General features: G+C 38.0%; 1 protein-coding gene across 3 annotated transcripts in view; it reads right to left on the bottom strand.

Annotated features, from left to right (window-relative positions):
• The window catches only part of scml4 (Scm polycomb group protein like 4), a 268399-nt gene that overhangs the window by 174174 nt on the left and 72009 nt on the right, over nt 1–22216 (bottom strand). The gene's annotated exons all lie outside the window — the stretch shown is intronic.

Genomic DNA, 22216 nt, shown 5'->3' with positions numbered 1-22216 from the left:
TTAAGAAAATATTACATTAGTCAGTTTAAAAAGACAGAGTGTGTCTTTTTTTCCAGTCTTACCACTTATGTTTAAACAGTCTGGGGTCTTGCCTAACAACTGGTTTTAGGCACATTTAAGATTAAGGTTGTAAGCAAATTGTAAGCTAAGAAATGTATTATTGGAGATGCTAGTTTTAAAGTGCACTCCATTTTAAATGTGGTGTTTAGTGACTAAGCCTCCTTTATTTCTAGTGTAAGTATTTCTTTTATTATATAAAACTGAAGAAAATCATAATGGATGATGATAGTAGAGAACTGATAAAATTAAAACACCATTGTACTCAGGGGCGCAGACCACGAATAAATGGTTGCAAATGCAACCAAAAATAGGCTTTGGCGATTATCATTTCTAATTAGTTCTCCAGTGGTGAATGAAAACATTGAAACTAACATATTGTAACAGATGCAAAAGGCATTGATCGCATCACTTCCAGTTCTGGCCCCTCTGACATCGCTTCCGCCAGCCTGCCCCTTAAATACCAGTCAACTTCCGCTTGTGAACTCTGTTTTGTTTTGGACTCGGTAGTACAGTTGTGTACAAGTTAATTTCATTTCTTTGCAGACTTATTCAAGTATATGGGTGGCTGCCTCAAACCTTTTTCTTGTGTCAAGGCATTTCCTTTCACAACACTTCACATATATACACATATGAAATAGCCAAGATAAAACTGATTTGAATTGCAGGGTACAGACATGCTTTTTTCATTTTGTAGAATTGTAATCAGAATTTACCCAAAACATAAAAAAGAGGAAAATCTCACTATTTATAAAATCAGACCCTTTTACATGACTTCAAGACTTCAGTCTAGGTACTGGATAACCTCAAAATAAAAATCATAAAGATAATGACATAAAGCAAGGAACTGTATAATTATGAGGCAGGTATTAAAAAACGGGATCTAAAATATTTACACCATTAGAAATGTGGAAAGGAATGATAGAAGTAGCAATTTGAAATAATAAAATGATAACTGAAGAAGAACCACAAGCTAAGGATGTAGGCATAACTATCATAACTACAATTCTTGGATTGAACATAAACTAGATTTATCACTAGAAGGCTAGATTTATGGAAGAAGGAGAAACACTCTGTATAATATTGCACAAGACTCTTCTAAAGAGATGAGGTAGAGAACAGAAATCAAAAGTTTGCAACAGATTTGGATACCAATAACAAGCTGACGAGCACAAGGCCAGTCAGAGAGAGAGAAAGATGGAGATACAATATGTATTTTTTAACTGCAATATATGCCACCAGCACGGTGGCACAGTGGTAGCGCTGCTGCCTCACAGTAAGGAGACCTGAGTTCGCTTCCCAGGTCCTCCCTGCATGGAGTTTCCATGTTTCCGTGTCTGCGTGGGTTTCCTCCGGGTGCTCCGGTTTCTTCCCACAGTCCAAAGACATGGAGGTTAAGTGCACTGGCGATCCTAAATTGTCCCTAGTGTGTGCTTGGTGTGTGGGTGAGTGTGTGCGCCCTGCCCGGTGTTTGTTCCTGCCTTGCGCTCTGTGCTGGCTGGGATTGGCTCCAGCAGACCCCAGTGACCCTGTGTTAGGATATAGCGGGTTGGAGAATGACTGACCGACTATATGCCACCTGAGCTAGGAAACAACTGAACTGCTTGCAGTTTCATCTTTGATATAAAAAGGCTTTCAGGCTATTTGAATGTAATATTCTTTTAAATGTAAAACAAGATTTAGAATTTAGAAATCAACTGTTCAATGTAAACTTTGTTCACTCTAGTTTCATTTATGTGCCCTAGAAAGACTGCTCTTTGCACAATATTGATTACATGTTACTGTAAGTATGAAAACAGGTGGTGGAAACAAAATTGCATATGCACATTTATTTACTTTACCTTAAGTTTATTAAGCATCAATTGTATGTTTATTATTATCATTTAAAAAACAGAGCATCACTCCCTTAATATATTTTTACTGCCTACTAATATGGCTCTAAATTTCTAATATGACAACTGTCATAAAATGAGCAGAGGTATTCTTTTCCCAAAGGCTGACATTTTCAAAATTTGACAGAGTGGCAGAAACAGGAAAATATTAATCAATTTAAAGTCCATACTGAGTGCAGTCAAGACACCTACCAAACTTTATCAGACATACAGTAATTGAACAGGGTTCAAAAGATGGCATGTCTCAATTCTGTTATTATCTTCTTAGGCCAGGTTTATGCAGTGGACGCTCCTGCTACGCAAGCGTTGTAGTGTTTATACTTGCGCGCGTACTTTGCGTACATCTGGAGGAATCCACCAGGTGGCAGTGCGAGATATTATCACGGTGAGAACATGTTCGGCTTCGCTGTGTTGTGAATTGCCTGGAACACCCATTAAATTCCGATGACACCTTACCGCAGTATCTCTGAAAAGGATGTTTATTGATTAAATCCAGGGATGTGTCCATTCCAGCAAGGATTGGGCACGAGTGAGAAACAATCCCTGGACAAGGCCTTGGTGCATCACATGGTGAATACAAGCACACACAAACACTAGCGTCATTTTAGCGGGACCAAATCTCCAAATCTGCATATCTTTGGAAGGAAACTGGAGCACACTGAGGAAACCCAGCAAAACTCCAGGAGGGAATATCAGCGATGTGACTCCCTGAAAGACAGCAGCGCAACGCTCCGCCACTGTGTCACCCCATGTGTGTAATTATCAACAGTATTCATTATTCAAACGAAATTACCGATTTATCTGTAAAATGTAATATACTTTAATGCTTTTCATCATGAAAGTGATATCAAGTATAAATCTAAGGATTCTAAATGTGCAGAGAGTTGGAATATCATACATTTAATGTGCTCAGTGTGCCGATCTATTGCTGGCGATTCGGTGCTGTCAGGAGCAGAGGAAGCCTTGGAAAATAAAGATAGCACAGAAGACGGTATGTGAGAATTTTAAAATGTATCGTGTCATTACGATTGGGAATGTGCGACGCTTGAATATAAAAGCACCACGAATACATCTGTATGTCGGCATTTTGCTTCACCACATCGAACCATTTATCAAATGCTAAAGCACGCACATCGATCTCGTAGGATCCGCAAAGCGGCTTTCTGTCACATGTAGATAGTAAACAGAGACTCTGACATCACATTCCAACTTTTAGCACACTGCAGCCCCAGACTTTTTGCTGGTACTGCAACTCACACACGCATCGCGTTAATTTCTGAGGACCTGCTCAGAGGACGCATCAAATGAACGCTCAGAACACGTGGCGGTCATGATGCGGGCGTGTACGCATTCTGAGCGTGAAGTATAAATGGGCCCTTATACTTGACTAGAAGACAGGTCTGTCAGCCACTGTCTAATTTCAAAGAAGGAGAAAGTGTGGATTTTGTTTCTCTAATTTGTTTGTATATATGTATTTCTCCTTCAACTGCATAATCCACAAGATTAATAATTTAGTATTGCTTACATCAAAGTGAAATACCAAAGAGGTGAACCTGAGTGAAGCCTCTCATTTTAAAGATATTTTCAAAACCCTATACAAACCTGAAACCCTGCAGAGCTCCAAGATAACCTAACAAGATAATAAAATAACCAAAAAATACCCAGCTCATAACCACAAAAAGACACACACAGTGAGAATAGTTAAAATAAATTCAGTGGGTAATAGAAATAACGGTGGAAATGCCAGTTTTTAATGAAAACACAAAAAAAATTGCCAGGCTTTATGTGAAAACACAAAATGCAAAGCTGTCCTGCTTTTACTCTGTTGTTGGACAGTGACACACACATATTTGGCTCATTTATTTGGTTCTTATGTGACAGTTAATATCTCTCCTATTGGCCAGAGTGTTCTGGCTATTTTCAACAAATTTCCTTACTTCCTCATATTTTAAAGTTTATGGATGGTAATTGGTGAGAAATCTTTAGTTCAAAACATAAAATACATAATCTTATGGGTATTTTTCTTTTCTGTTTTAAACCCTGTAAAAACTAAATGGTTTGATAGAAATTTTTTATCTCTTTAGTGTTAGATAAATGAGATATGTCTAAAAAGCCAATTTATTTTTCTTAAAATATGTCAGTCCAAGCCCCTGTTCTACACATAGTTTTTGAACTGCCTTAAAAGTGTGGGTCTACTAGAACAGTCTCACAGCCAGTTCAATTTGAAATTTGGCAAAATACAAAACAACAATTTCTTAGATGGCTTAAAGAATAAATTCAGTATTTTTCAAGTAAAAGTTATTTCTTCACAAATCACTGTATGTATTACAGTGGAACCTTGATTATCCGGTCTTCAATTAACCATGCATTTGGTTATCCGGGATCACCTAAAAAAAAAAACTGCTAGACATCACAAGACTGCCAAGATTTCGCCGCCAAGAATTCCGACTACAGGAATGTACACTACGTGTGTCACAGCTTAAATTTTCTTTGTCGATGGGTTTCTGAGAATTACTCTAAAAGGATTGAAAGTATTGCATCTGTGCGCCCTGCTGTGAGAAACCATTAGACTTAATCCGATGCAGAGGACTCGTTCTGAACACTCTCCCTCCCCTTTTTCCAAATTCCGACGACTGCCATTCGTCAATAACTTTTGACATTTGTCTTTTGGTTCAACGCTTTTCTTGGAAAAGATTGTGTATGAGTCGCACCATCCGTGTAGGCGACGCCTTGTTCCGAGTTCATTCAGTTGGCGTCCGCACCTTGAGGTTAGAAAGCGGCTTCGCGTAAGATTGTGCCGAAATGTTGGGGTCCAGTGAGTGAAAAGAAAAAGAGTTGTTTTGTCAATTGCTACGAAACTGCAAATTGTTGAACGTGCCGAAAAGGGGGAATCAATTGCTAAGCTTTCATCGTAATTTAACATCGGAAATCAAACAGTGCGTGATATTGTTCGGAAGAAAGATGAACTCTACAAGTTCGTAACTTCATCCGATACATTTAACAGGACGAGTGCACGCAAGACAACAAAGGGTTCAAAATTTGACGATCTGGATAGAGCTGTGTTCGAAAGGTTCAAGCAAAAACGCGCCGAGGGATGTCCTGTATCCGGGCCATTGCTGCTCAAAAAAGCAAAATTGTTTCACTGTGAGATGAAGATTCCTGAACCATTTGCTGTGTCTCAAGGATGGCTACAATGTTTCAAATCTTTTAAAGAATAGTGACCTAATCAATGAATTGTATAAATATAACGCTGAGGACATTTTTTCCTTTGTAGCAATGTGACTAGCATGTGGCTAACATGTCATACACTTGTTACCTCAAGTGCAGAATTGCCAGAAGAAAGCGACGATGATGCGGTTGAAGATGAACCTTCAGAAAAGAAAGTTTCGCTTGCAGAAGCACTAAATTGTGCCGAAACATTGCTAGACTTTCTTGAGCAGGAAGCGGATTCAAGTTTTAGTGACATCCTAACGCTTCACAAACTCCACACGTCAATAAAATTGAAGCGCTGCAAGAACACAGCGTCTCCTGTCTGATTTTTTCAAGAAAACTTCATAAACAACACAAAAAAGGTAAGAATTTCAGTGTACAGCACCTATTCTAGCATTTGCGAATTTTTAGAATTATTTTCGATTATCCGTGATTTTTGATTATTCGGATGACAGGCGTCGGTCATTAAACCGGATAATTGAGGTTCCACTGTAGTTTGCAAAATGAAATTGCTTTTCAAAGTGAAACAAACTTTATACATTTTAAAAATTAATTAGCTTGCTCTTGAGTTTTATAATGGCAGTGAAGGGTACTGTTGACCCTTTATAAAGAAAGTTTTAAAACTTACCGAATACGTCCATTTTATTGACTACTGATCCGCATCTTGAGATTACGCACTGTCAGTGCCACACGGGTTGGACAGGCATCCCAGCCAGGGGAGAGGAAGGAACCAGATACAAGAGAGATGGCCAGAAGTGATGGACAGACAGCCCATCAGTTATGAAAGACACTGCAGGGGATGGGTTATTCCGACAGAATGCTAGATGGCAGCAGCCCTCCATGTCGGTGCCCATTTGGGAATCAGCAGGGAATGCTTTAGTCCAGCAACATAGCCCCGCTGGAGACCATGGCTGCCACAAGGGGGCACTGCAGGGAGGTGAGCTCCTTAATAAGTGGGACTTCCATATGACCCGGAAGTACTTCCATCGGGCAGTGGCCCTGACAATGGAAGTACTCCTGGGTCCTTAATAAAAGGGACCGCACTCCCTTATCCAGGCGAGTCGGAGCTGGGAGGACATGGAGCAACACTCAACTGAAGGGGGAGAAGTGCGGTAGTGAGAGATACTGTGGGAAGAAATTGCTTGTGCTTATGCCACTTTGTGGAAGAATTTGGTTAAATAAACTATCCCTTATTTGAACCCGGGACTCTTTGTGTGTTTGTGTTGGGGTTTGGGGCTCACTGATGCCCCTAGTTCTATCACAGCACATATTGCAAAACAGCATATCCAAATGGTTTTAAGAATGTAAAAAAGCAAAAAGCAAACCATTGTTTTAAGATTCAATCATTTTAAAAGGAAATGGGCAGCGTGCATCACTTTGTCAACTACCTCATTCATTTTCTCTACACGGCACCGTTTCAGCCATTCAATGACTGTCTTCATTGCAGCCTGCAGAATGGGGAGGAAGTACTTGGGCCCAGGTTTTGGATTCACCTTGGAAAGTCATTGTAACCAACATTATTGAATTTTTATACCCAGATGTGAATTGCCATTTCTGTTTTGTAAACAACTGGACAAAAAAATCAAAGAAAAAGTCACACTTACATTTTTTCAATATACAGAAGCTTATTTATTGTTTCCTGCTGCTAGATTGATAATGCATGTGTGTGCTTCAGTGAGAGAGAATACTGAGCTCCTATGTAAAATGCAATAAAGTGTCAAGAACTAAACATAGGTTATAGGCATTTATTTATTCATCCATCTATCTACAGTATCTTTCTAACCTGCTTATTCAAGGCAGCTTATACCAGTAAGCATCAGACACAAGACAGGACCACCAGTTAACAAGGCACTAGTCCATCACAGGGCAAACACACACACAGGCCACTTTAGCAATGTCAATCACCTAACCTGCATGTTTTTGGATTGTGGGAGAAAATCAGAGCACCATGGGAGAACATGCAATCTCCAGACCCCAGTCTCCTTCACTGTGAGCTAGCAGCGCTACCAATAAACAATTTTGCCACCTATTAATAGTATTATTATTAATTCCTGTCTTCAGTATATTCTATCCGTTAATCTACTCATATAGAATAGAATGCCTCCGATTGTATGGTCACGTGATTCACAGAGATAACCAGTCATTGGCAAAGACAGACCTGCGCCTTAGCCCACAGGGAAAGCAGCCACTTGGGCACCCTAAGAAAGCCTGGCTCAATCAGGTGATGGATGATATGCAGAACAAGCAGAAAGTGATGCGCCAAAAAGAAGACCCTACATCAATACAGGACAAATGCTATTGATTTTTCTACACTTTAGGCACAATAATAATAATGTCAAAGCTATCGTATGTACAGTGTACTACCTTAACCTAAGACTACAAAATGCTAACAAAAGTTCAAAAGAAATATTTCCATGACCAAATAGTGAACTTTGTGAACTGGAATGTCAAGGGTCTCAATTATGAATTAAAGAGAAAGAAAGTACCTTCACACAATTCTAAATGCCAAGATAGTATTTTTACAGGACACTCACTTATTAAGCAAGGACCAGTTCTGGTTGCAAAGAGAGTAGTCTGGCCAAATTTTTCACTCTAGCTATACAAAGAAAATCAGAGGTGTGGGAATCGTAATACAGTAATCCCTCGCTATATCGCGCTTCGACTTTCGCGGCTTCACTCTATCGCGGATTTTATATGTAAGCATATTTAAATATATATTGCGGATTTTTTGCTGGTTTGCGGATTGCTGCGGACAATGGGTCTTTTAATTTCTGGTACATGCTTCCTCAGTTGGTTTGCCCAGTTGATTTCATACAAGGGACGCTATTGGCAGATGGCTGAGAAGCTACCCAACCAGAGCGTGTATTATCTATTAAATAAAACTCCTCAAATATATTGTGAGCACGGGGGCTCTTCGCACCCCTACAGCATACGGCCACTCCTCAAAAAACGCTGAAAGATTACCTTCACATTGCTCTCTTCTTTGCTGGGCTTACATATGGCTGCTTTATCAAGCGATATGCTTCTTGCACGGAGCTTCGCATACTTAAAAGATCAAACAGCACGTATTGATTTTTTACTTTTCTCTCTCTCTCTCTCTTGCTCTGACATTCTCTGCTCCTGACGGAGGGGGTGTGAGCTGCTGCCTCCCTTGCAACTGCTTTGTGCGGAGGTGCTTCGCATACTTAAAAGCCAAACAGCCCTATTGATTTGTTTGCTTTTCTCTCTCTCTCTGACATTCTCTGCTCCTGACGCGCACTCCTTTGAAGAGGAAGATATGTTTGCATTCTTTTAATTGTGAGACGGAACTGTCATCTCTGTCTTGTCATGGAGCACAGTTTAAACTTTTGAAAAAGAGACAAATGTTTGTTTGCAGTGTTTGAATAAAGTTCCTGTCTCTCTACAACCTCCTGTGTTTCTGTGCAAATCTGTGACCCAAGCATGACAATATAAAAATAACCATATAAACATATGGTTTCTACTTCGCAGATTTTCACCTTTCGCGGGGGGTTCTGGAACGCAACCCCCGCGATCGAGGAGGGATTACTGTATACGGAAATATCCCATTTGTAGTGTCAGATGCAATATCCGATTCTGAAGGCCGATATGTCATGGTGACGGGCAATTTATCTAATACTAAAATGATTTTGATTAATATCTATGAACCTAAAGCGGATGACAGAGCTTTCTTCCAAAATGAATTTGCATCTATCCCTAATGTGAACATTCACAAAATTATAATGGCCAGAGACTTTAATTATGTTTTAAATCCAATCCTGGGTAGATCCTCCAATACAACAATGATAACATCTAATACTGTAAAGATAATTACACAGTTTCTAATGGATCATAACTTATCTGATCCATGGATGTTCTTAAATCCTAACCCAAGAGCATACTCCTTCTTCTCACCCGTACATCATTGTTACTCAAGAATTGATTATTTCTTCATAGACAATAATTTTTTGCCCACTATCAAATCTTGTAAGTACAACACTATCATTATCTCTGACCATGCCCCTCTCATCATGGAGCTTAAATTACTGTGTCCTACACACTTATCTCATAGCTGGTGTCTTAACCCCCTGTCATTAGCTGATGGGAACTGGGAAACTCTGATAGTATTTTTAAGAGGACCAATTATTTCCTATCTTTCTGAAAAAAAATAAACTGGAACCCAAGAAGGTGTCTGTGTTAATGAGTGAAATTACCAGAACAGATCTAGAATATGCCAGGTCTCCAAATAAGGCATTCTATAGGAAAAGACAGGTTTTGCAGTCACAATTTAACCTCTTGACTACTAAAGAAATGGAACAGCTTATCTTTAAATTGTGACATCATTATTATGAACGTGGAGAAAAGGCCAATAAGATCTTTGCTCACCAAATCCACAAGCAGGAAGTCTGTAATGCAAAAGCAGCAATTAACAACACTGATGAAGATAAAATTACTGACCACAAAAATATAATTTATGCAATTAGAGATAACTGTAAGTCCTTATATTCTACTCAGTTTAAAGAAGACAAGACACAATCTAATGAGTTTCTTGATTCATTCAAGATACCACAGCTGGATATTCTAAGTGTGGCAGAACTGGATAAAACTCTTGACACTTTCAAAATTACTAGATGCTATAAACTCACTTCAAAGTGGGAAAGCAGCCAGCCCTGATGGCTTCCCAGTGAAATTTTATAAAATAATTCTCCAATAAGTTAGCTCCACTTTTATTAGCATTGTTTATAGAAGCTAAAGACAAAAAATTCTACCTCAAACTTTTCGCCAAGCACTAATTACCATCTTTTCTAAAAAGAACATGGACCTACTACAATGTGCATCATACAGACCAATCTCTTTTCTGAATAATGATGTTAAGATACTCTCCAAAGTTTTAGCCAGGAGTTCTGAGAAAGTGCTTTCTTCTGCAATATCTCAAGGCCAAACAGAATTTATTAAAGGAAGACACTTAACTTCTAACCTTCGACATTTGTTTAATACAGTATATTCATCCATCATATCTAACACCCCCTATTATCTTTAAATGCAGAAAAGCACTTGATATGGTTGAATGGGGCTACCTATTCACCACATTGCACAAATTTGGGTTTGGCCCAAACATATGTGCATGGATCAAACTACTTTATACCAGTCCAGAAGCCTCAGTTCATATTAACAACATTATTTCAGATAACTTCCAACTAGACGTGGTACTCGACAAGGATGCCCCCCTTATCACCTTTTCTCTTTGTAATCACCATTGAACCATTGGTTATAAACTTTCAAAAACACATCAGAGATAAAGGGGATTTTCAGAGAAGGACTTGAACAGAAAATATCACTATATGCAGATGATATGGTACTGTATATATTAGCAGATTTTCAAAAAATATCTGGACTTAAAATCAATTTGAATGAAAGTGTGCTTTTTCCAGTTAATTCTTTAGCATGTACTATCAGACTGGACATCTTCCCATTTATCTTAGCAGGTTAAACATCTACGGATAAATATTACATGTAAATATAAAGTTCTTTTCAAAAATATTTTACTGTCTGCATGGAAAAAATTAAACAGACATGACTAGATGGTCTACCCTCCACCTTACATTAGCAGGGAGAATCAACATTGTTAAGATGACCATTCGTCTCAAGCTGCTTTTCCTATTTCAAAGCATTTCCATATACATTAATTAGATTCAATCATAACTTCATTTATTTGGAATTTGAAACATCCACGCCTTGAAAGAGTGACACTACAACGACCTAAAGCAGAAGGGGTCATGACACTACCTAACTTTCAATTTAATTACTGGGAGGAAAATATACAAGCTATAAACACCTGGACAACGACACAAATTGATGAATACCAACAAGCCTTGTCTGAAATAGAAATAAAGTATTGCAGTACTTTTTTATATTTCCTGCTCTGTGCCCCAGTTAATACAAACTACAGTCATTACATTAAAAATCCAATTACCCTTCATTCTCTCAGAATATGGAGCCAATGTAGAAAGCACTTTAAAACAAAAAAGCTTTTATCTGTTGCACCTCTACATAATAACCACCTTTTTCCACCCTCTCAAACATATACACTATTCAATGTCTGGAAAATGTCTGGGATTAAAACACTTAAAGACTTGGACTTAGATAATGCATTTGCATCCTACAAATAATTACACTTCAAATACAACTTCTCGGGTTGGTCTTGACCGTTATAGGAGATGGATGTCTGAAGCAGAGCTCCGCTTGCAGCGGCTTAAATTTCCCACATATTTCACAATGTTTAGATGTATCCTGTATTTAACCCGACCAAGGAACTTCCACTACAATATACAAGCATGAGTAACAAGAAGAAAAGTCAGAAAGAACCGGAAAAGAAACTTAAAGGTGCTTCAAAGTCTGGACAGACATCCAGCCCGAGTGCAAGGTATGGCCTCTTGGAAACTGACTTGGAACAGGCAGACGAAGGCGCAGATCTCCTGGGACCCCGCTCCATTGTTTCGTCTCCAGTCGAGAGTGAAAACGGGAGCGAAGGTGCAAGTGATACAGGTGATACATGTCGCGCTGGATCGCCGATTTCTGAGGTTCATTCGAGACTAGAAAAGGCCCTGCAGGATGTGCTTTCATCTACTCACCGCGAGCCTGCAGCACCTGCCGTAACAGGAGCTGCACTTCCACTCGCAGAGCATGAAATCCGAAGCGAACTGTCCGAACTGAAAGAGATGATTGCTACACTGGCTACGGCCATAAATGAGCTTAAGAAGGAAAACAAGAATGATCTTATGAAGTCTAACATTGAGCTTAAGAAGGATAACAAAGACCGGGAAACGTGTCTATTTAAACGCTTTGACGTGAACTTTAAAGGCATGTTTGAGAAATTAGAAGAACACATCGAAGAAAATAGATTCAAACTGAAAATGCGTACCGACCAGATTAAAGACGTTACAGATCAGCTGGATGACATTAAGCAGGCATTCATGGCTCGAGTTGAAACAGCGGAACAATTGGCGTCTAACGCCGATGAAAAAGCCACGGCTGCGAATTCCGAATGCTAAAAACTCGGAGACAGACTTGCGGCCCTGGAAGATGGGCACAGAAGAAATAATATAAGAATTGAGGGTATACCTGAGAAACGAGAAAGCTCAAGCCCAATGAAATTTGCCGTAGAATTACTGTCTAAAATAATTGGAGATGATTTTAAACTCGACATTGAGATAGCAGCTGCTTATCGCACATACAGTTCTAGTACCTTTAAACCCAGGTCTTTTATTTTCCGCTTCGAGCGACTACGATGTAAGCTTGATGTGATGGCACTTCTCAGACACAAGCAAGAAATTATATTTGAAAATAATCTTAGTCGTATTTTCCCCGACTTCTCACCATCAACAGCTGCAAAACGTGCAGCCTACTCTGACATTAAAAAGTTGCTATGGGAAGCCGATATCAAATACAGCCTCTTGTATCCCGCCAAACTGAAAATGGAAGTTCAAGATCAATATTATATTTATTCAAGCAAAGAAGAAGCCAAAAAGGAATTAAAGAAGCTGTTTCCGACACTCTTTTGAAAGTTAATAAGGAGCCGTATTCTATCAAGGCATGGGAAGGACCTATCATCTGCTCTCTGGATCCATATTTAAAGAGACTGGTATTATAATTATACATCCTTTTCTTTATCTGGACATTATATGTTTATGTCTTAATCAGAGTTATAGATGTGAGTGTGGAAGTGTGGAAGTAATTAAAGTAGAATTTGTTTTTTTACTACCTTAAAGTAGACTGTTTAACATCATACACTTGGTTTATTGCTATTTATACTATTTATACTATTACATTATACTATTATAGTAGGAAGAATTACCATGTTTATCCTAGACTACTTTTTAAAATCATTCCCAGGTTCATTATTATTTTGATCTTAATATTTTAATTTTTAAAATTGCTGAAGATTATTTTAAGCTTAGATTGTTAATGATTATATTTTCGGCAGATAGTATTAAGAATTCAGCTGCAATAGATATCTCTTTGTTTTAATTCTCTAGGGCCGCTGCGGGGTGGGGTTTGTTTTGTTTTGGACGTGCTCTGTCTCTTCGTATGTCAGAGGACCGGGACATCGTGAAGTGGGAGGCAAAATGGGGGGGTGGGGGGATAAAGGGGGGAGAGAAGGAGAGCAGGCTATATCCCATCGGGATTAATAAAGTATCTATCTATCTATCTATCTATCTATCTATCTATCTATCTATCTATCTATCTATCTATCTATCTATCTATCTATCTAATCTATTCTTCTAATCCCTATAACTATAGATATCAATGCAACAATAGGCTAAAATGCAATAACTCATGGGGAAATTTTAAACTAAGATTGAAACTGCCTCATTACCAGCTAAGACTATAAAATGACATTAAAAACTCAGAATCAATGTCTCCATGATGGGACAGTTAACTTTGTGAGCTGGAATGTTAAAGGCCTGAATCACGAATTAAAGAGAAAGAAAGTATGCTCTCACCTAACAGGCTTAAACGCTAAAATAGTATTTTTACAGGAGACCCACTTACTAAGCAAAGATCAGTTCAGACTACAAAAAGACTGGACTGGCCAAATGTTCCATTCTAGCTTTATAAAGAAAACTAGAGGGGTGGGAATTCTCATACACAGAACAGTTCCATTTGTAGCATCAGATGTAGTATCGGACCCTGAAGGGAGATATGTGATGGTCACGGGCAACTTATATAACAGTAAAATGATTTTGATAAATGTTTATGCACCCAATGCTGATGATAAGGAATTCATGCAAAATCTATTTGGATCCATTCCCAATGTGAACACTCATAAAATTATAATGGCTGGGGACTTTAATTGTGTTTTAAATCCACTCTTAGATAGGACTCCTGTGTCAGGGGGGATGATATCTAATACTGCAAAGACAATTACACAGTTTTTAAATGATCACAACTTATCAGACCCCTGGGAGGTTTCTTAACCCAAACTCAAGAACATATTCGTTCTACTCACCAGTGCATTATAGCTACTCAAGAATTGATTATTTTTTTATAGATAATAACTTCTTGTCTACAATTAAATCATGCAAATACGACACAATTGTTATCTCCGACCATGCACCTCTAGTCTTGGAGCTAAAATCAATAAGCCCCTCACACTCACCTCGCAGATGGCGCCTTAACCCTCTTCTACTGGCAGACGAGAACTGCACAGAATTTATATCCAAACAAATCACCTTCTTCCTAGAGACAAACACGCCCACAGAGGTTTCCGCAGGAACACTCTGGGAAACTCTAAAGGCCTTCTTAAGAGGACAGATTATTTAATTTGTCTCCCACAGAAATAAATTAGAAACCAAGACAAATACAACTTCTCATTAACACAATTCCTCCACTATTTTCAAGCTAGACATTTTGCAAAACAGAACCTGCCCAATTTTTCTCATCTTCCACCTTATTCTATTCCAGAAGAATTACTGATCAGTCTTGAAGACTCAAATAGCATCTCTACAATTTATAAAAATATTTTAAAGTCTCTTCCTTTCAAAAACCCCAGAATACATTGGAGAAAGGACCTGTCAGTCAATATTTCAGAGAATGAGTAGAATGCAGTGATGCACAGAATACACTTGATCTCCATATGTACAAAGCATTCAGTCAATCAACTTAAAATCTTTTATCGAACGCATTTATCTCGTTTAAAATTGTCCAAAATGTTTCCAGGGCAAGATTCAACCTGTGAAAGTTGCAATCCTGCTCCAGCCTCAATAGGCCACATGTTCTGGGAATGCACCAAATTAATTACATTTTGGACAAACGTCTTTGCATGCCTATCAGACAGCCTTGGTATCACAATCACTCCTAATTCATTAAGAGCTGTGTTTGGTGTACTCCCAGACAGCCTTCAAGTGGATAAGGACAAACAAACAGTTGTTTCCTTTACTATACTACTAGCACATAGACTTATCTTGCTCAACTTGAAGAATCCCATCCCACCCCACCACTCTAATGTTCTGTACTACATGAAATTGAAAAAAAAAAAAAAAAAACATATTGTCATTTAGATGATCTGTTCAAAACATTTTTAAAATATTTTAGAATAAGCATCCATATCGGGGAAAAGGATACCCTTCTGTTCTTGCTCCTTTTATAGAGTAGCTTCAGTTGCTGGCTCCTCTCTCTTTCTCTTGGGTGGGGGTTGAATTTTGCTTTGATTTGTGAAATTTGACTTTACTGTATGGAATGTTATCTGTTTCTAATTAAAAATCAATAAAAATAAAAAAAAAGAAAGAAAATGAAAGTACTCTTTCAGAACATCTGGTAGGTTTTTCTAGCTCTGTCTGACCCAAAGCACAGGGAAGGTCTGCTACTAGTTCTTTACTTGTTCTATGTTCATGACAAAAACCTTTTTTGAAATGCTCCACAATTTGTATTTTAATGGCTGCAATAATATGGAGAAAGTCTCAAAAGCCACAAAAAGCACTGCAATCAGAACCAACACTATCTACTTTAGAAAAAGTTTCAAACATACATGTACTGAATATAAAAGGAAGCTTTTATAATAATAAAAAGCCTTCTGCTTTATCCACACTAAATGAAAAGACAACTCAAAAATGCTCCCTTTACTAGAAAAAATAGAAAATTATAAATACAACTAGCCATGTGCGCCCAACTACGTTGCGCGTGTTAAAGTTGTCTGTGAAGGGCTCCCTGTTTAAACGCGGCTGCCAGTCGTGAACTGGGCCCTTCGTCGCACAGCATTATGATTTTTTATAAGGGAAACAAAATTACAAAACAAAACCCTTGGACATTGATTCGATAGGAACGGCCTACTCGGAATCACTGTCCGAATAGTAATTATGTGGTGGTGGAGGAGCATTTCTGCTTCTCTCCGTTCACGGTCCGTCTCGTTTTCATGACGATGTTGTTTCCTCTCACGATCTCTTCTCAACCTTTCTCCAATCTTGCAGGTTGCTTTGTGGCAATCCAAAGAGTAAGGAAGAACCAATGCTTCTTTCTTGAACTCCAAACGCCGACTGATGGAAAATCACAGAAGTGTGCCCGACTTATACAGTGGTGTGAAAAACTATTTGCCCCCTTCCTGATTTCTTATTCTTTTGCATGTTTGTCACACAAAATGTTTCTGATCATCAAACACATTTAACCATTGGTCAAATATAACACAAGTAAACACAAAATGCAGTTTTTAAATGATGGTTTTTATTATTTAGGGAGAAAAAAAATCCAAACCTACATGGCCCTGTGTGAAAAGTAATTGCCCTCTTGTTAAAAAATAACCTAACTGTGGTGTATCACACCTGAGTTCAATTTCCGTAGCCACCCCCAGGCCTGATTACTGCCACACCTGTTTCAATCAAGAAATCACTTAAATAGGAGCTGCCTGACACAGAGAAGTAGACCAAAAGCACCTCAAAAGCTAGACATCATGCCAAGATCCAAAGAAATTCAGGAACAAATGAGAACAGAAGTAATTGAGATCTATCAGTCTGGTAAAGGTTATAAAGCCATTTCTAAAGCTTTGGGACTCCAGCGAACCACAGTGAGAGCCATTATCCACAAATGGCAAAAACATGGAACAGTGGTGAACCTTCCCAGGAGTGGCCGGCCGACCAAAATTACCCCAAGAGCGCAGAGACGACTCATCCGAGAGGTCACAAAAGACCCCAGGACAACGTCTAAAGAACTGCAGGCCTCACTTGCCTCAATTAAGGTCAGTGTTCACGACTCCACCATAAGAAAGAGACTGGGCAAAAACGGCCTGCATGGCAGATGTCCAAGACGCAAACCACTGTTAAGCAAAAAGAACATTAGGGCTCGTCTCAATTTTGCTAAGAAACATCTCAATGATTGCCAAGACTTTTGGGAAAATACCTTGTGGACTGATGAGACAAAAGTTGAACTTTTTGGAAGGCAAATGTCCCGTTACATCTGGCGTAAAAGGAACACAGCATTTCAGAAAAAGAACATCATACCAACAGTAAAATATGGTGGTGGTAGTGTGATGGTCTGGGGTTGTTTTGCTGCTTCAGGACCTGGAAGGCTTGCTGTGATAGATGGAACCATGAATTCTACTGTCTACCAAAAAATCCTGAAGGAGAATGTCCGGCCATCTGTTCGTCAACTCAAGCTGAAGCGATCTTGGGTGCTGCAACAGGACAATGACCCAAAACACACCAGCAAATCCACCTCTGAATGGCTGAAGAAAAACAAAATGAAGACTTTGGAGTGGCCTAGTCAAAGTCCTGACCTGAATCCAATTGAGATGCTATGGCATGACCTTAAAAAGGCGGTTCATGCTAGAAAACCCTCAAATAAAGCTGAATTACAACAATTTTGCAAAGATGAGTGGGCCAAAATTCCTCCAGAGTGCTGTAAAAGACTCATTGCAAGTTATCGCAAACGCTTGATTGCAGTTATTGCTGCTAAGGGTGGCCCAACCAGTTATTAGGTTCAGGGGGCAATTACTTTTTCACACAGGGCCATGTAGGTTTGGATTTTTTTTTCTCCCTAAATAATAAAAACCACCATTTACAAACTGCATTTTGTGTTTACTTGTGTTATATTTGACTAATGGTTAAATGTGTTTGATGATCAGAAACATTTTGTGTGACAAACATGCAAAAGAATAAGAAATCAGGAAGGGGGCAAATAGTTTTTCACACCACTGTATACTCTGACTGCCGACTCCAAGAAGTGGGAGAACATTCAATTTGGACGAAGTGCTGCCAACGACGGTCGATAGAAACACAAAAAACCACACGCTCGACAACAAAGCAGGTGTCGATGCCAGATCTAAACACAAAGCACTGTGTCGACACCAGATCTAAACACAAAGAGTGCTATCAACAGTGTTTGTAAACAAAAGTAACAACCAAGGTGTTGTGTATTCAGCCAGTACAAACAACACGTAGTCTCCTTTAGTTCAGTCCTCTTTAATCACCACACTCCAACCTCATCAAACGATCCTCCCCCTCACTTCCTCTCCTCCTCCATCACTACTGCCCTCTACTGAACACACCAGGAACACAACACAAGGCAGTGAATTCGCGGACAAACAAAGATCAAGATCCAAATGAAGATTATATATAAAGATGTGCAGTAAGCATCACGTTAAGGCTACAAAATAAATTTATCTTCATACTTCCAGTATAATTTGGGGTACTTTTTCCCATATTAGGTTTTGGAACATGAGGATTTTAAATTTCTTAATGGTTTCTTTAAAGAAAGAATTTAATTTGCATCATTTCAACATCATGTTGGTTTTTCACAGGCACCACCATTTTGTTGACTGGTAGCTACAATATTGCTAAGCAAATTACCCAGAATTGCATGCTTAGTGATGTCATTGTACTGATGATGTAAAGATCATGCCATGCACTTCCTAATCATCTCAATTTACACAGACAAAATTAATTCTGCGCAAGCGTATTCTGATAGTGTTCCTGGCACAAGACATAGTTACGCATTGTTTTCTTTGACTTTGATTTTTGAGTTTGTTTTGGGCTTTGTTGCACCTGCAAGTTCTCTTTTAAGGATACAATAGAGGTTTTTATAGGTGGAAACTACTACCTTCTTTATTATTCAATCTTCCATTCCTCCTATACTGTATTTGGGCTTCCCTGGCTCCAATGACAAAACACATTATTCAGTGGAGTTCTTTTTGTAATGAACATTACTTAAATACAAGTTTGCCTCATTTTGTATGTAACACCACACCTGTCTTACCTCCAGTATACAGTGCCTTTATAGGGGTGTTTAAATTACCATCACATTGTAAACATGATTGCCATATAGAACTATTGCTAGATGTACCATTACCTAAAGGAAAGATGTATACATTATCTAACCCTCAACATGCCGCTATGGAGCAATATATTCATGAGAATTTGTAAAACTGATTCATAAAACTTTCTAATGGACCTGATGTTGTCATTTTTTCTCTGTGGAGAATAAAAAAATAGGGATTGAAGCCTTGTTTTGATTATAGGGAATTAAATAAAATTACGGTTAAAAATAGTTATCTCCTTAACAGTAGAATCCCTGAAGCCAACGAAAAAGCTCATAAGGGCGGGCCACCTTAAATTTTTTTGCACCTCATGGAAAAAGTTTCTGTTTTAGTTATGTGTTCAGCATTTCTTGTCTCGCATTTACTGTCATCCAACACTAACCCAGATTGTTGTAGGCATGGTACACACATGAAATGTATGTATTCCAAATAATGATATATTTATCCGATTCAATTCCAGGCACCTCACACCCAGATAAAGAGACTTGCACTGGGAAAACTTCATCTGCGTTGGTGGAGGATGGGATAGCAGGCCGGTTGTTGCTTATGCTGATTGACACATTTGCAAAACAAAGACGCTGATGAAGAGGTGCAAGGGAATTTAAGGTGGCTCAGGATTACGATTATTTTCATGAGCTTCAGGGATTCTAGCGTTAATAGTGTCATCTTTTCTTTACTGAATAAAGTGACTGAATCTATGGTATTTACTAAATTAGACCTGCAGTTTGCATAGAGTTTAATTCGCAGTAGAAAGGGGTATGGACAGAAAACTGATTTTAATACTTCTAATAAACATTAAGAAAATGGGGTAATGCCCTATGGATTTTCAAACATAACTAATTTTTCAATCATTTTTTAACAACTATTTTTTGGAAAATTATGTACTTGTATACAGCATATAAACAATATTTGTATTTATTGTAAAGATTTGGAAACTTAAAAACAACATGTGAAAAAAGGTTTTTTAACAATTGTAGGAAGACTGATTATTTGTAAAATCAGAAAAATGTGAGTTCCATTCAAGGAAAAGTGTTTTCTTGTAAGGTACTAGCCAGGGCTCAATCAAAGGTTTTAGAAGTTCTCAACTGGTCCCATGCTGATCATTAAACAAAAACAAAGGTTTACCTGATTTGTAAGCAGATATCTTTGGTATATTATAAAAACATCACGTAACACCCACAACGTCAGTCACAAAACACCCATGGAATGCCCGGCTGCAATGGTAAAGATTAGGGATATCTGACTCTGAGGGCATTTTGTGACTGACATTGATGACATTACGTAACCTACGGCATAACTATAGAGGGCTGCAGTTAGACCCATCTCAATGACTTTCCTCACCAAGAAGAACAATTTAAAAATTTATGGGACCTATGAAGACCAAAAAGCTTTTTAACACTTGGATATTATTCACATCTGTCTCCGTTTTATGACATCCCAACCCTGAACTACAGTTTATCCAGGAAGCAGATACATCTGCCTGGTGGTAAGGAGCAAATCTATGCCAAAAATTTCTAAATACTAGACTAACATTCTTGTTTGCCTTTGATTAAAAAAAGAAATTCTGCTGAAAAGAATTATGATGTAGGGGATCATGAACTATTAATTATAAAATTAGCACTGAAGAAATGGAGGTATTAGTTTGAGGGAGCAAAATTTTCATTTGTGGTTTTAAAGCATAAAGCTGATGTCTTTCTCTCTTGTTCAAACTCTTGAATGTTCTGTGCACCAAGGTTGATCATTGATTCTAAACACATATTGGTACCCCAGAACACAGCTGAAAAATTAAGGCAGTGACAGTGTTAAGAACATAAAAAGGAATAATGGTGATGACACTAAATGTAACAAAAAAAAAAATCAGAATATAACAATGATAAAAAATGAACAAAGCACCCACTTAGTACACATGTAATAGTGCAAAAGTAGAGATCATGACAAAAATGATTACAGGAATGGGGAAATAAAAGAAATACCATAAAATCACATTTATATTGATTTATGCAGCAGCTGCTTATATAAAATGTGACCAAACTGTACCATACAATACCATACATTTTCTAAGCCCGCTTAAATCTGAGAAAGGTTGCAGGCGGCTGGAGCCTACATCAACAATAACCCATTGTAAATTAACAAGCTAAATAAGAGAAAATATTTATTCAATAAGCAATAAGTTCATGTAGTGTATTTTAAACACAACCATTCAAAGAACTTGAAGTGAACACATGAAAAAAGCTATTTAAAAAAGCATTTTGAATACTTGAATCCCCAAGGGTTCACAAACAGATAAAACTGTCATCTAAAAATAAAACTAAGGTAGAAGAAAAGGAGTTCTAGGTGAGATGAGAGGACCCTTTACTCACTGCAAAAGTTTAATAAATAAGTCAGAAAATTAACAAATGGCATAACATTTGGGGACATAGTTAATCGAATTTTATAACATCATATCTAAAAAAACTGTAATAACTGAATGCAATTACATGTATTAGTAAACAATATTAAATGCATGATTTTTAACAATACTTTACATGACAACAATGTCATCTAAATAACTGAATGCAATTACATGTATTAGTAAACAATATTAAATGCATGATTTTTAACAATACTTTACATGACAACAATGTCATCTAAATAAGCCTGTTTTGGCTCAAACGATTTAAAAAAACAGCAGATCCGGACTAAAGTGATGTAAATTGGTATGAAATGATGTACTATTGTTAGTTATTGGTTGTGGCGTTCTGTAACTAATTGTAGTTAAAATTTATTAAACATAGTATTTCTGAAAGAAGTAATGAAAAGTTAAAATCTCTGCTGAAATCTCAAAGTAAAATTTTTGGATGCTTCACAGTATAATGAAGAACAGATCTTGAATTCTGGTAAAAAATTATAGTGTCAGAGAAATATTGAATTACTATAGTCTGGTGATAATGGAACCATTAGGTTTTAGTGTAATTTAAACATTTGAGCAATACTTACATACATCCTTTCCTTTTAAATTAATTTCTAGAAAAGTTAATTTTTACTTTCTTTTTCTTTCATGGTTTATTCAAGCAGCAGGAGAAGTGAGCTGGTACAGCAAAGGTGTGGCTTGTGCTCACTCCCCTCTACCAGTGTTTGACTAACTTGTTAGGAGCTGTTAATTGAACTTTCGCAACAAAATAATGTTGCAAAATAAGTGTGCCAAATTTCAGGAGAATCGGTCCCTGGGAGGTGTCTTGATTTATGTGGACAGACAGATGTGGAGACTGCCATTGGT

This window comes from Erpetoichthys calabaricus, chromosome 3 (assembly GCF_900747795.2).
Source record: "Erpetoichthys calabaricus chromosome 3, fErpCal1.3, whole genome shotgun sequence".
NCBI lineage: Eukaryota > Metazoa > Chordata > Cladistia > Polypteriformes > Polypteridae > Erpetoichthys > Erpetoichthys calabaricus.
The sequence above is the reverse complement of the archived record's forward strand: the minus strand, read 5'-3'. Positions and strand labels throughout refer to the sequence as shown.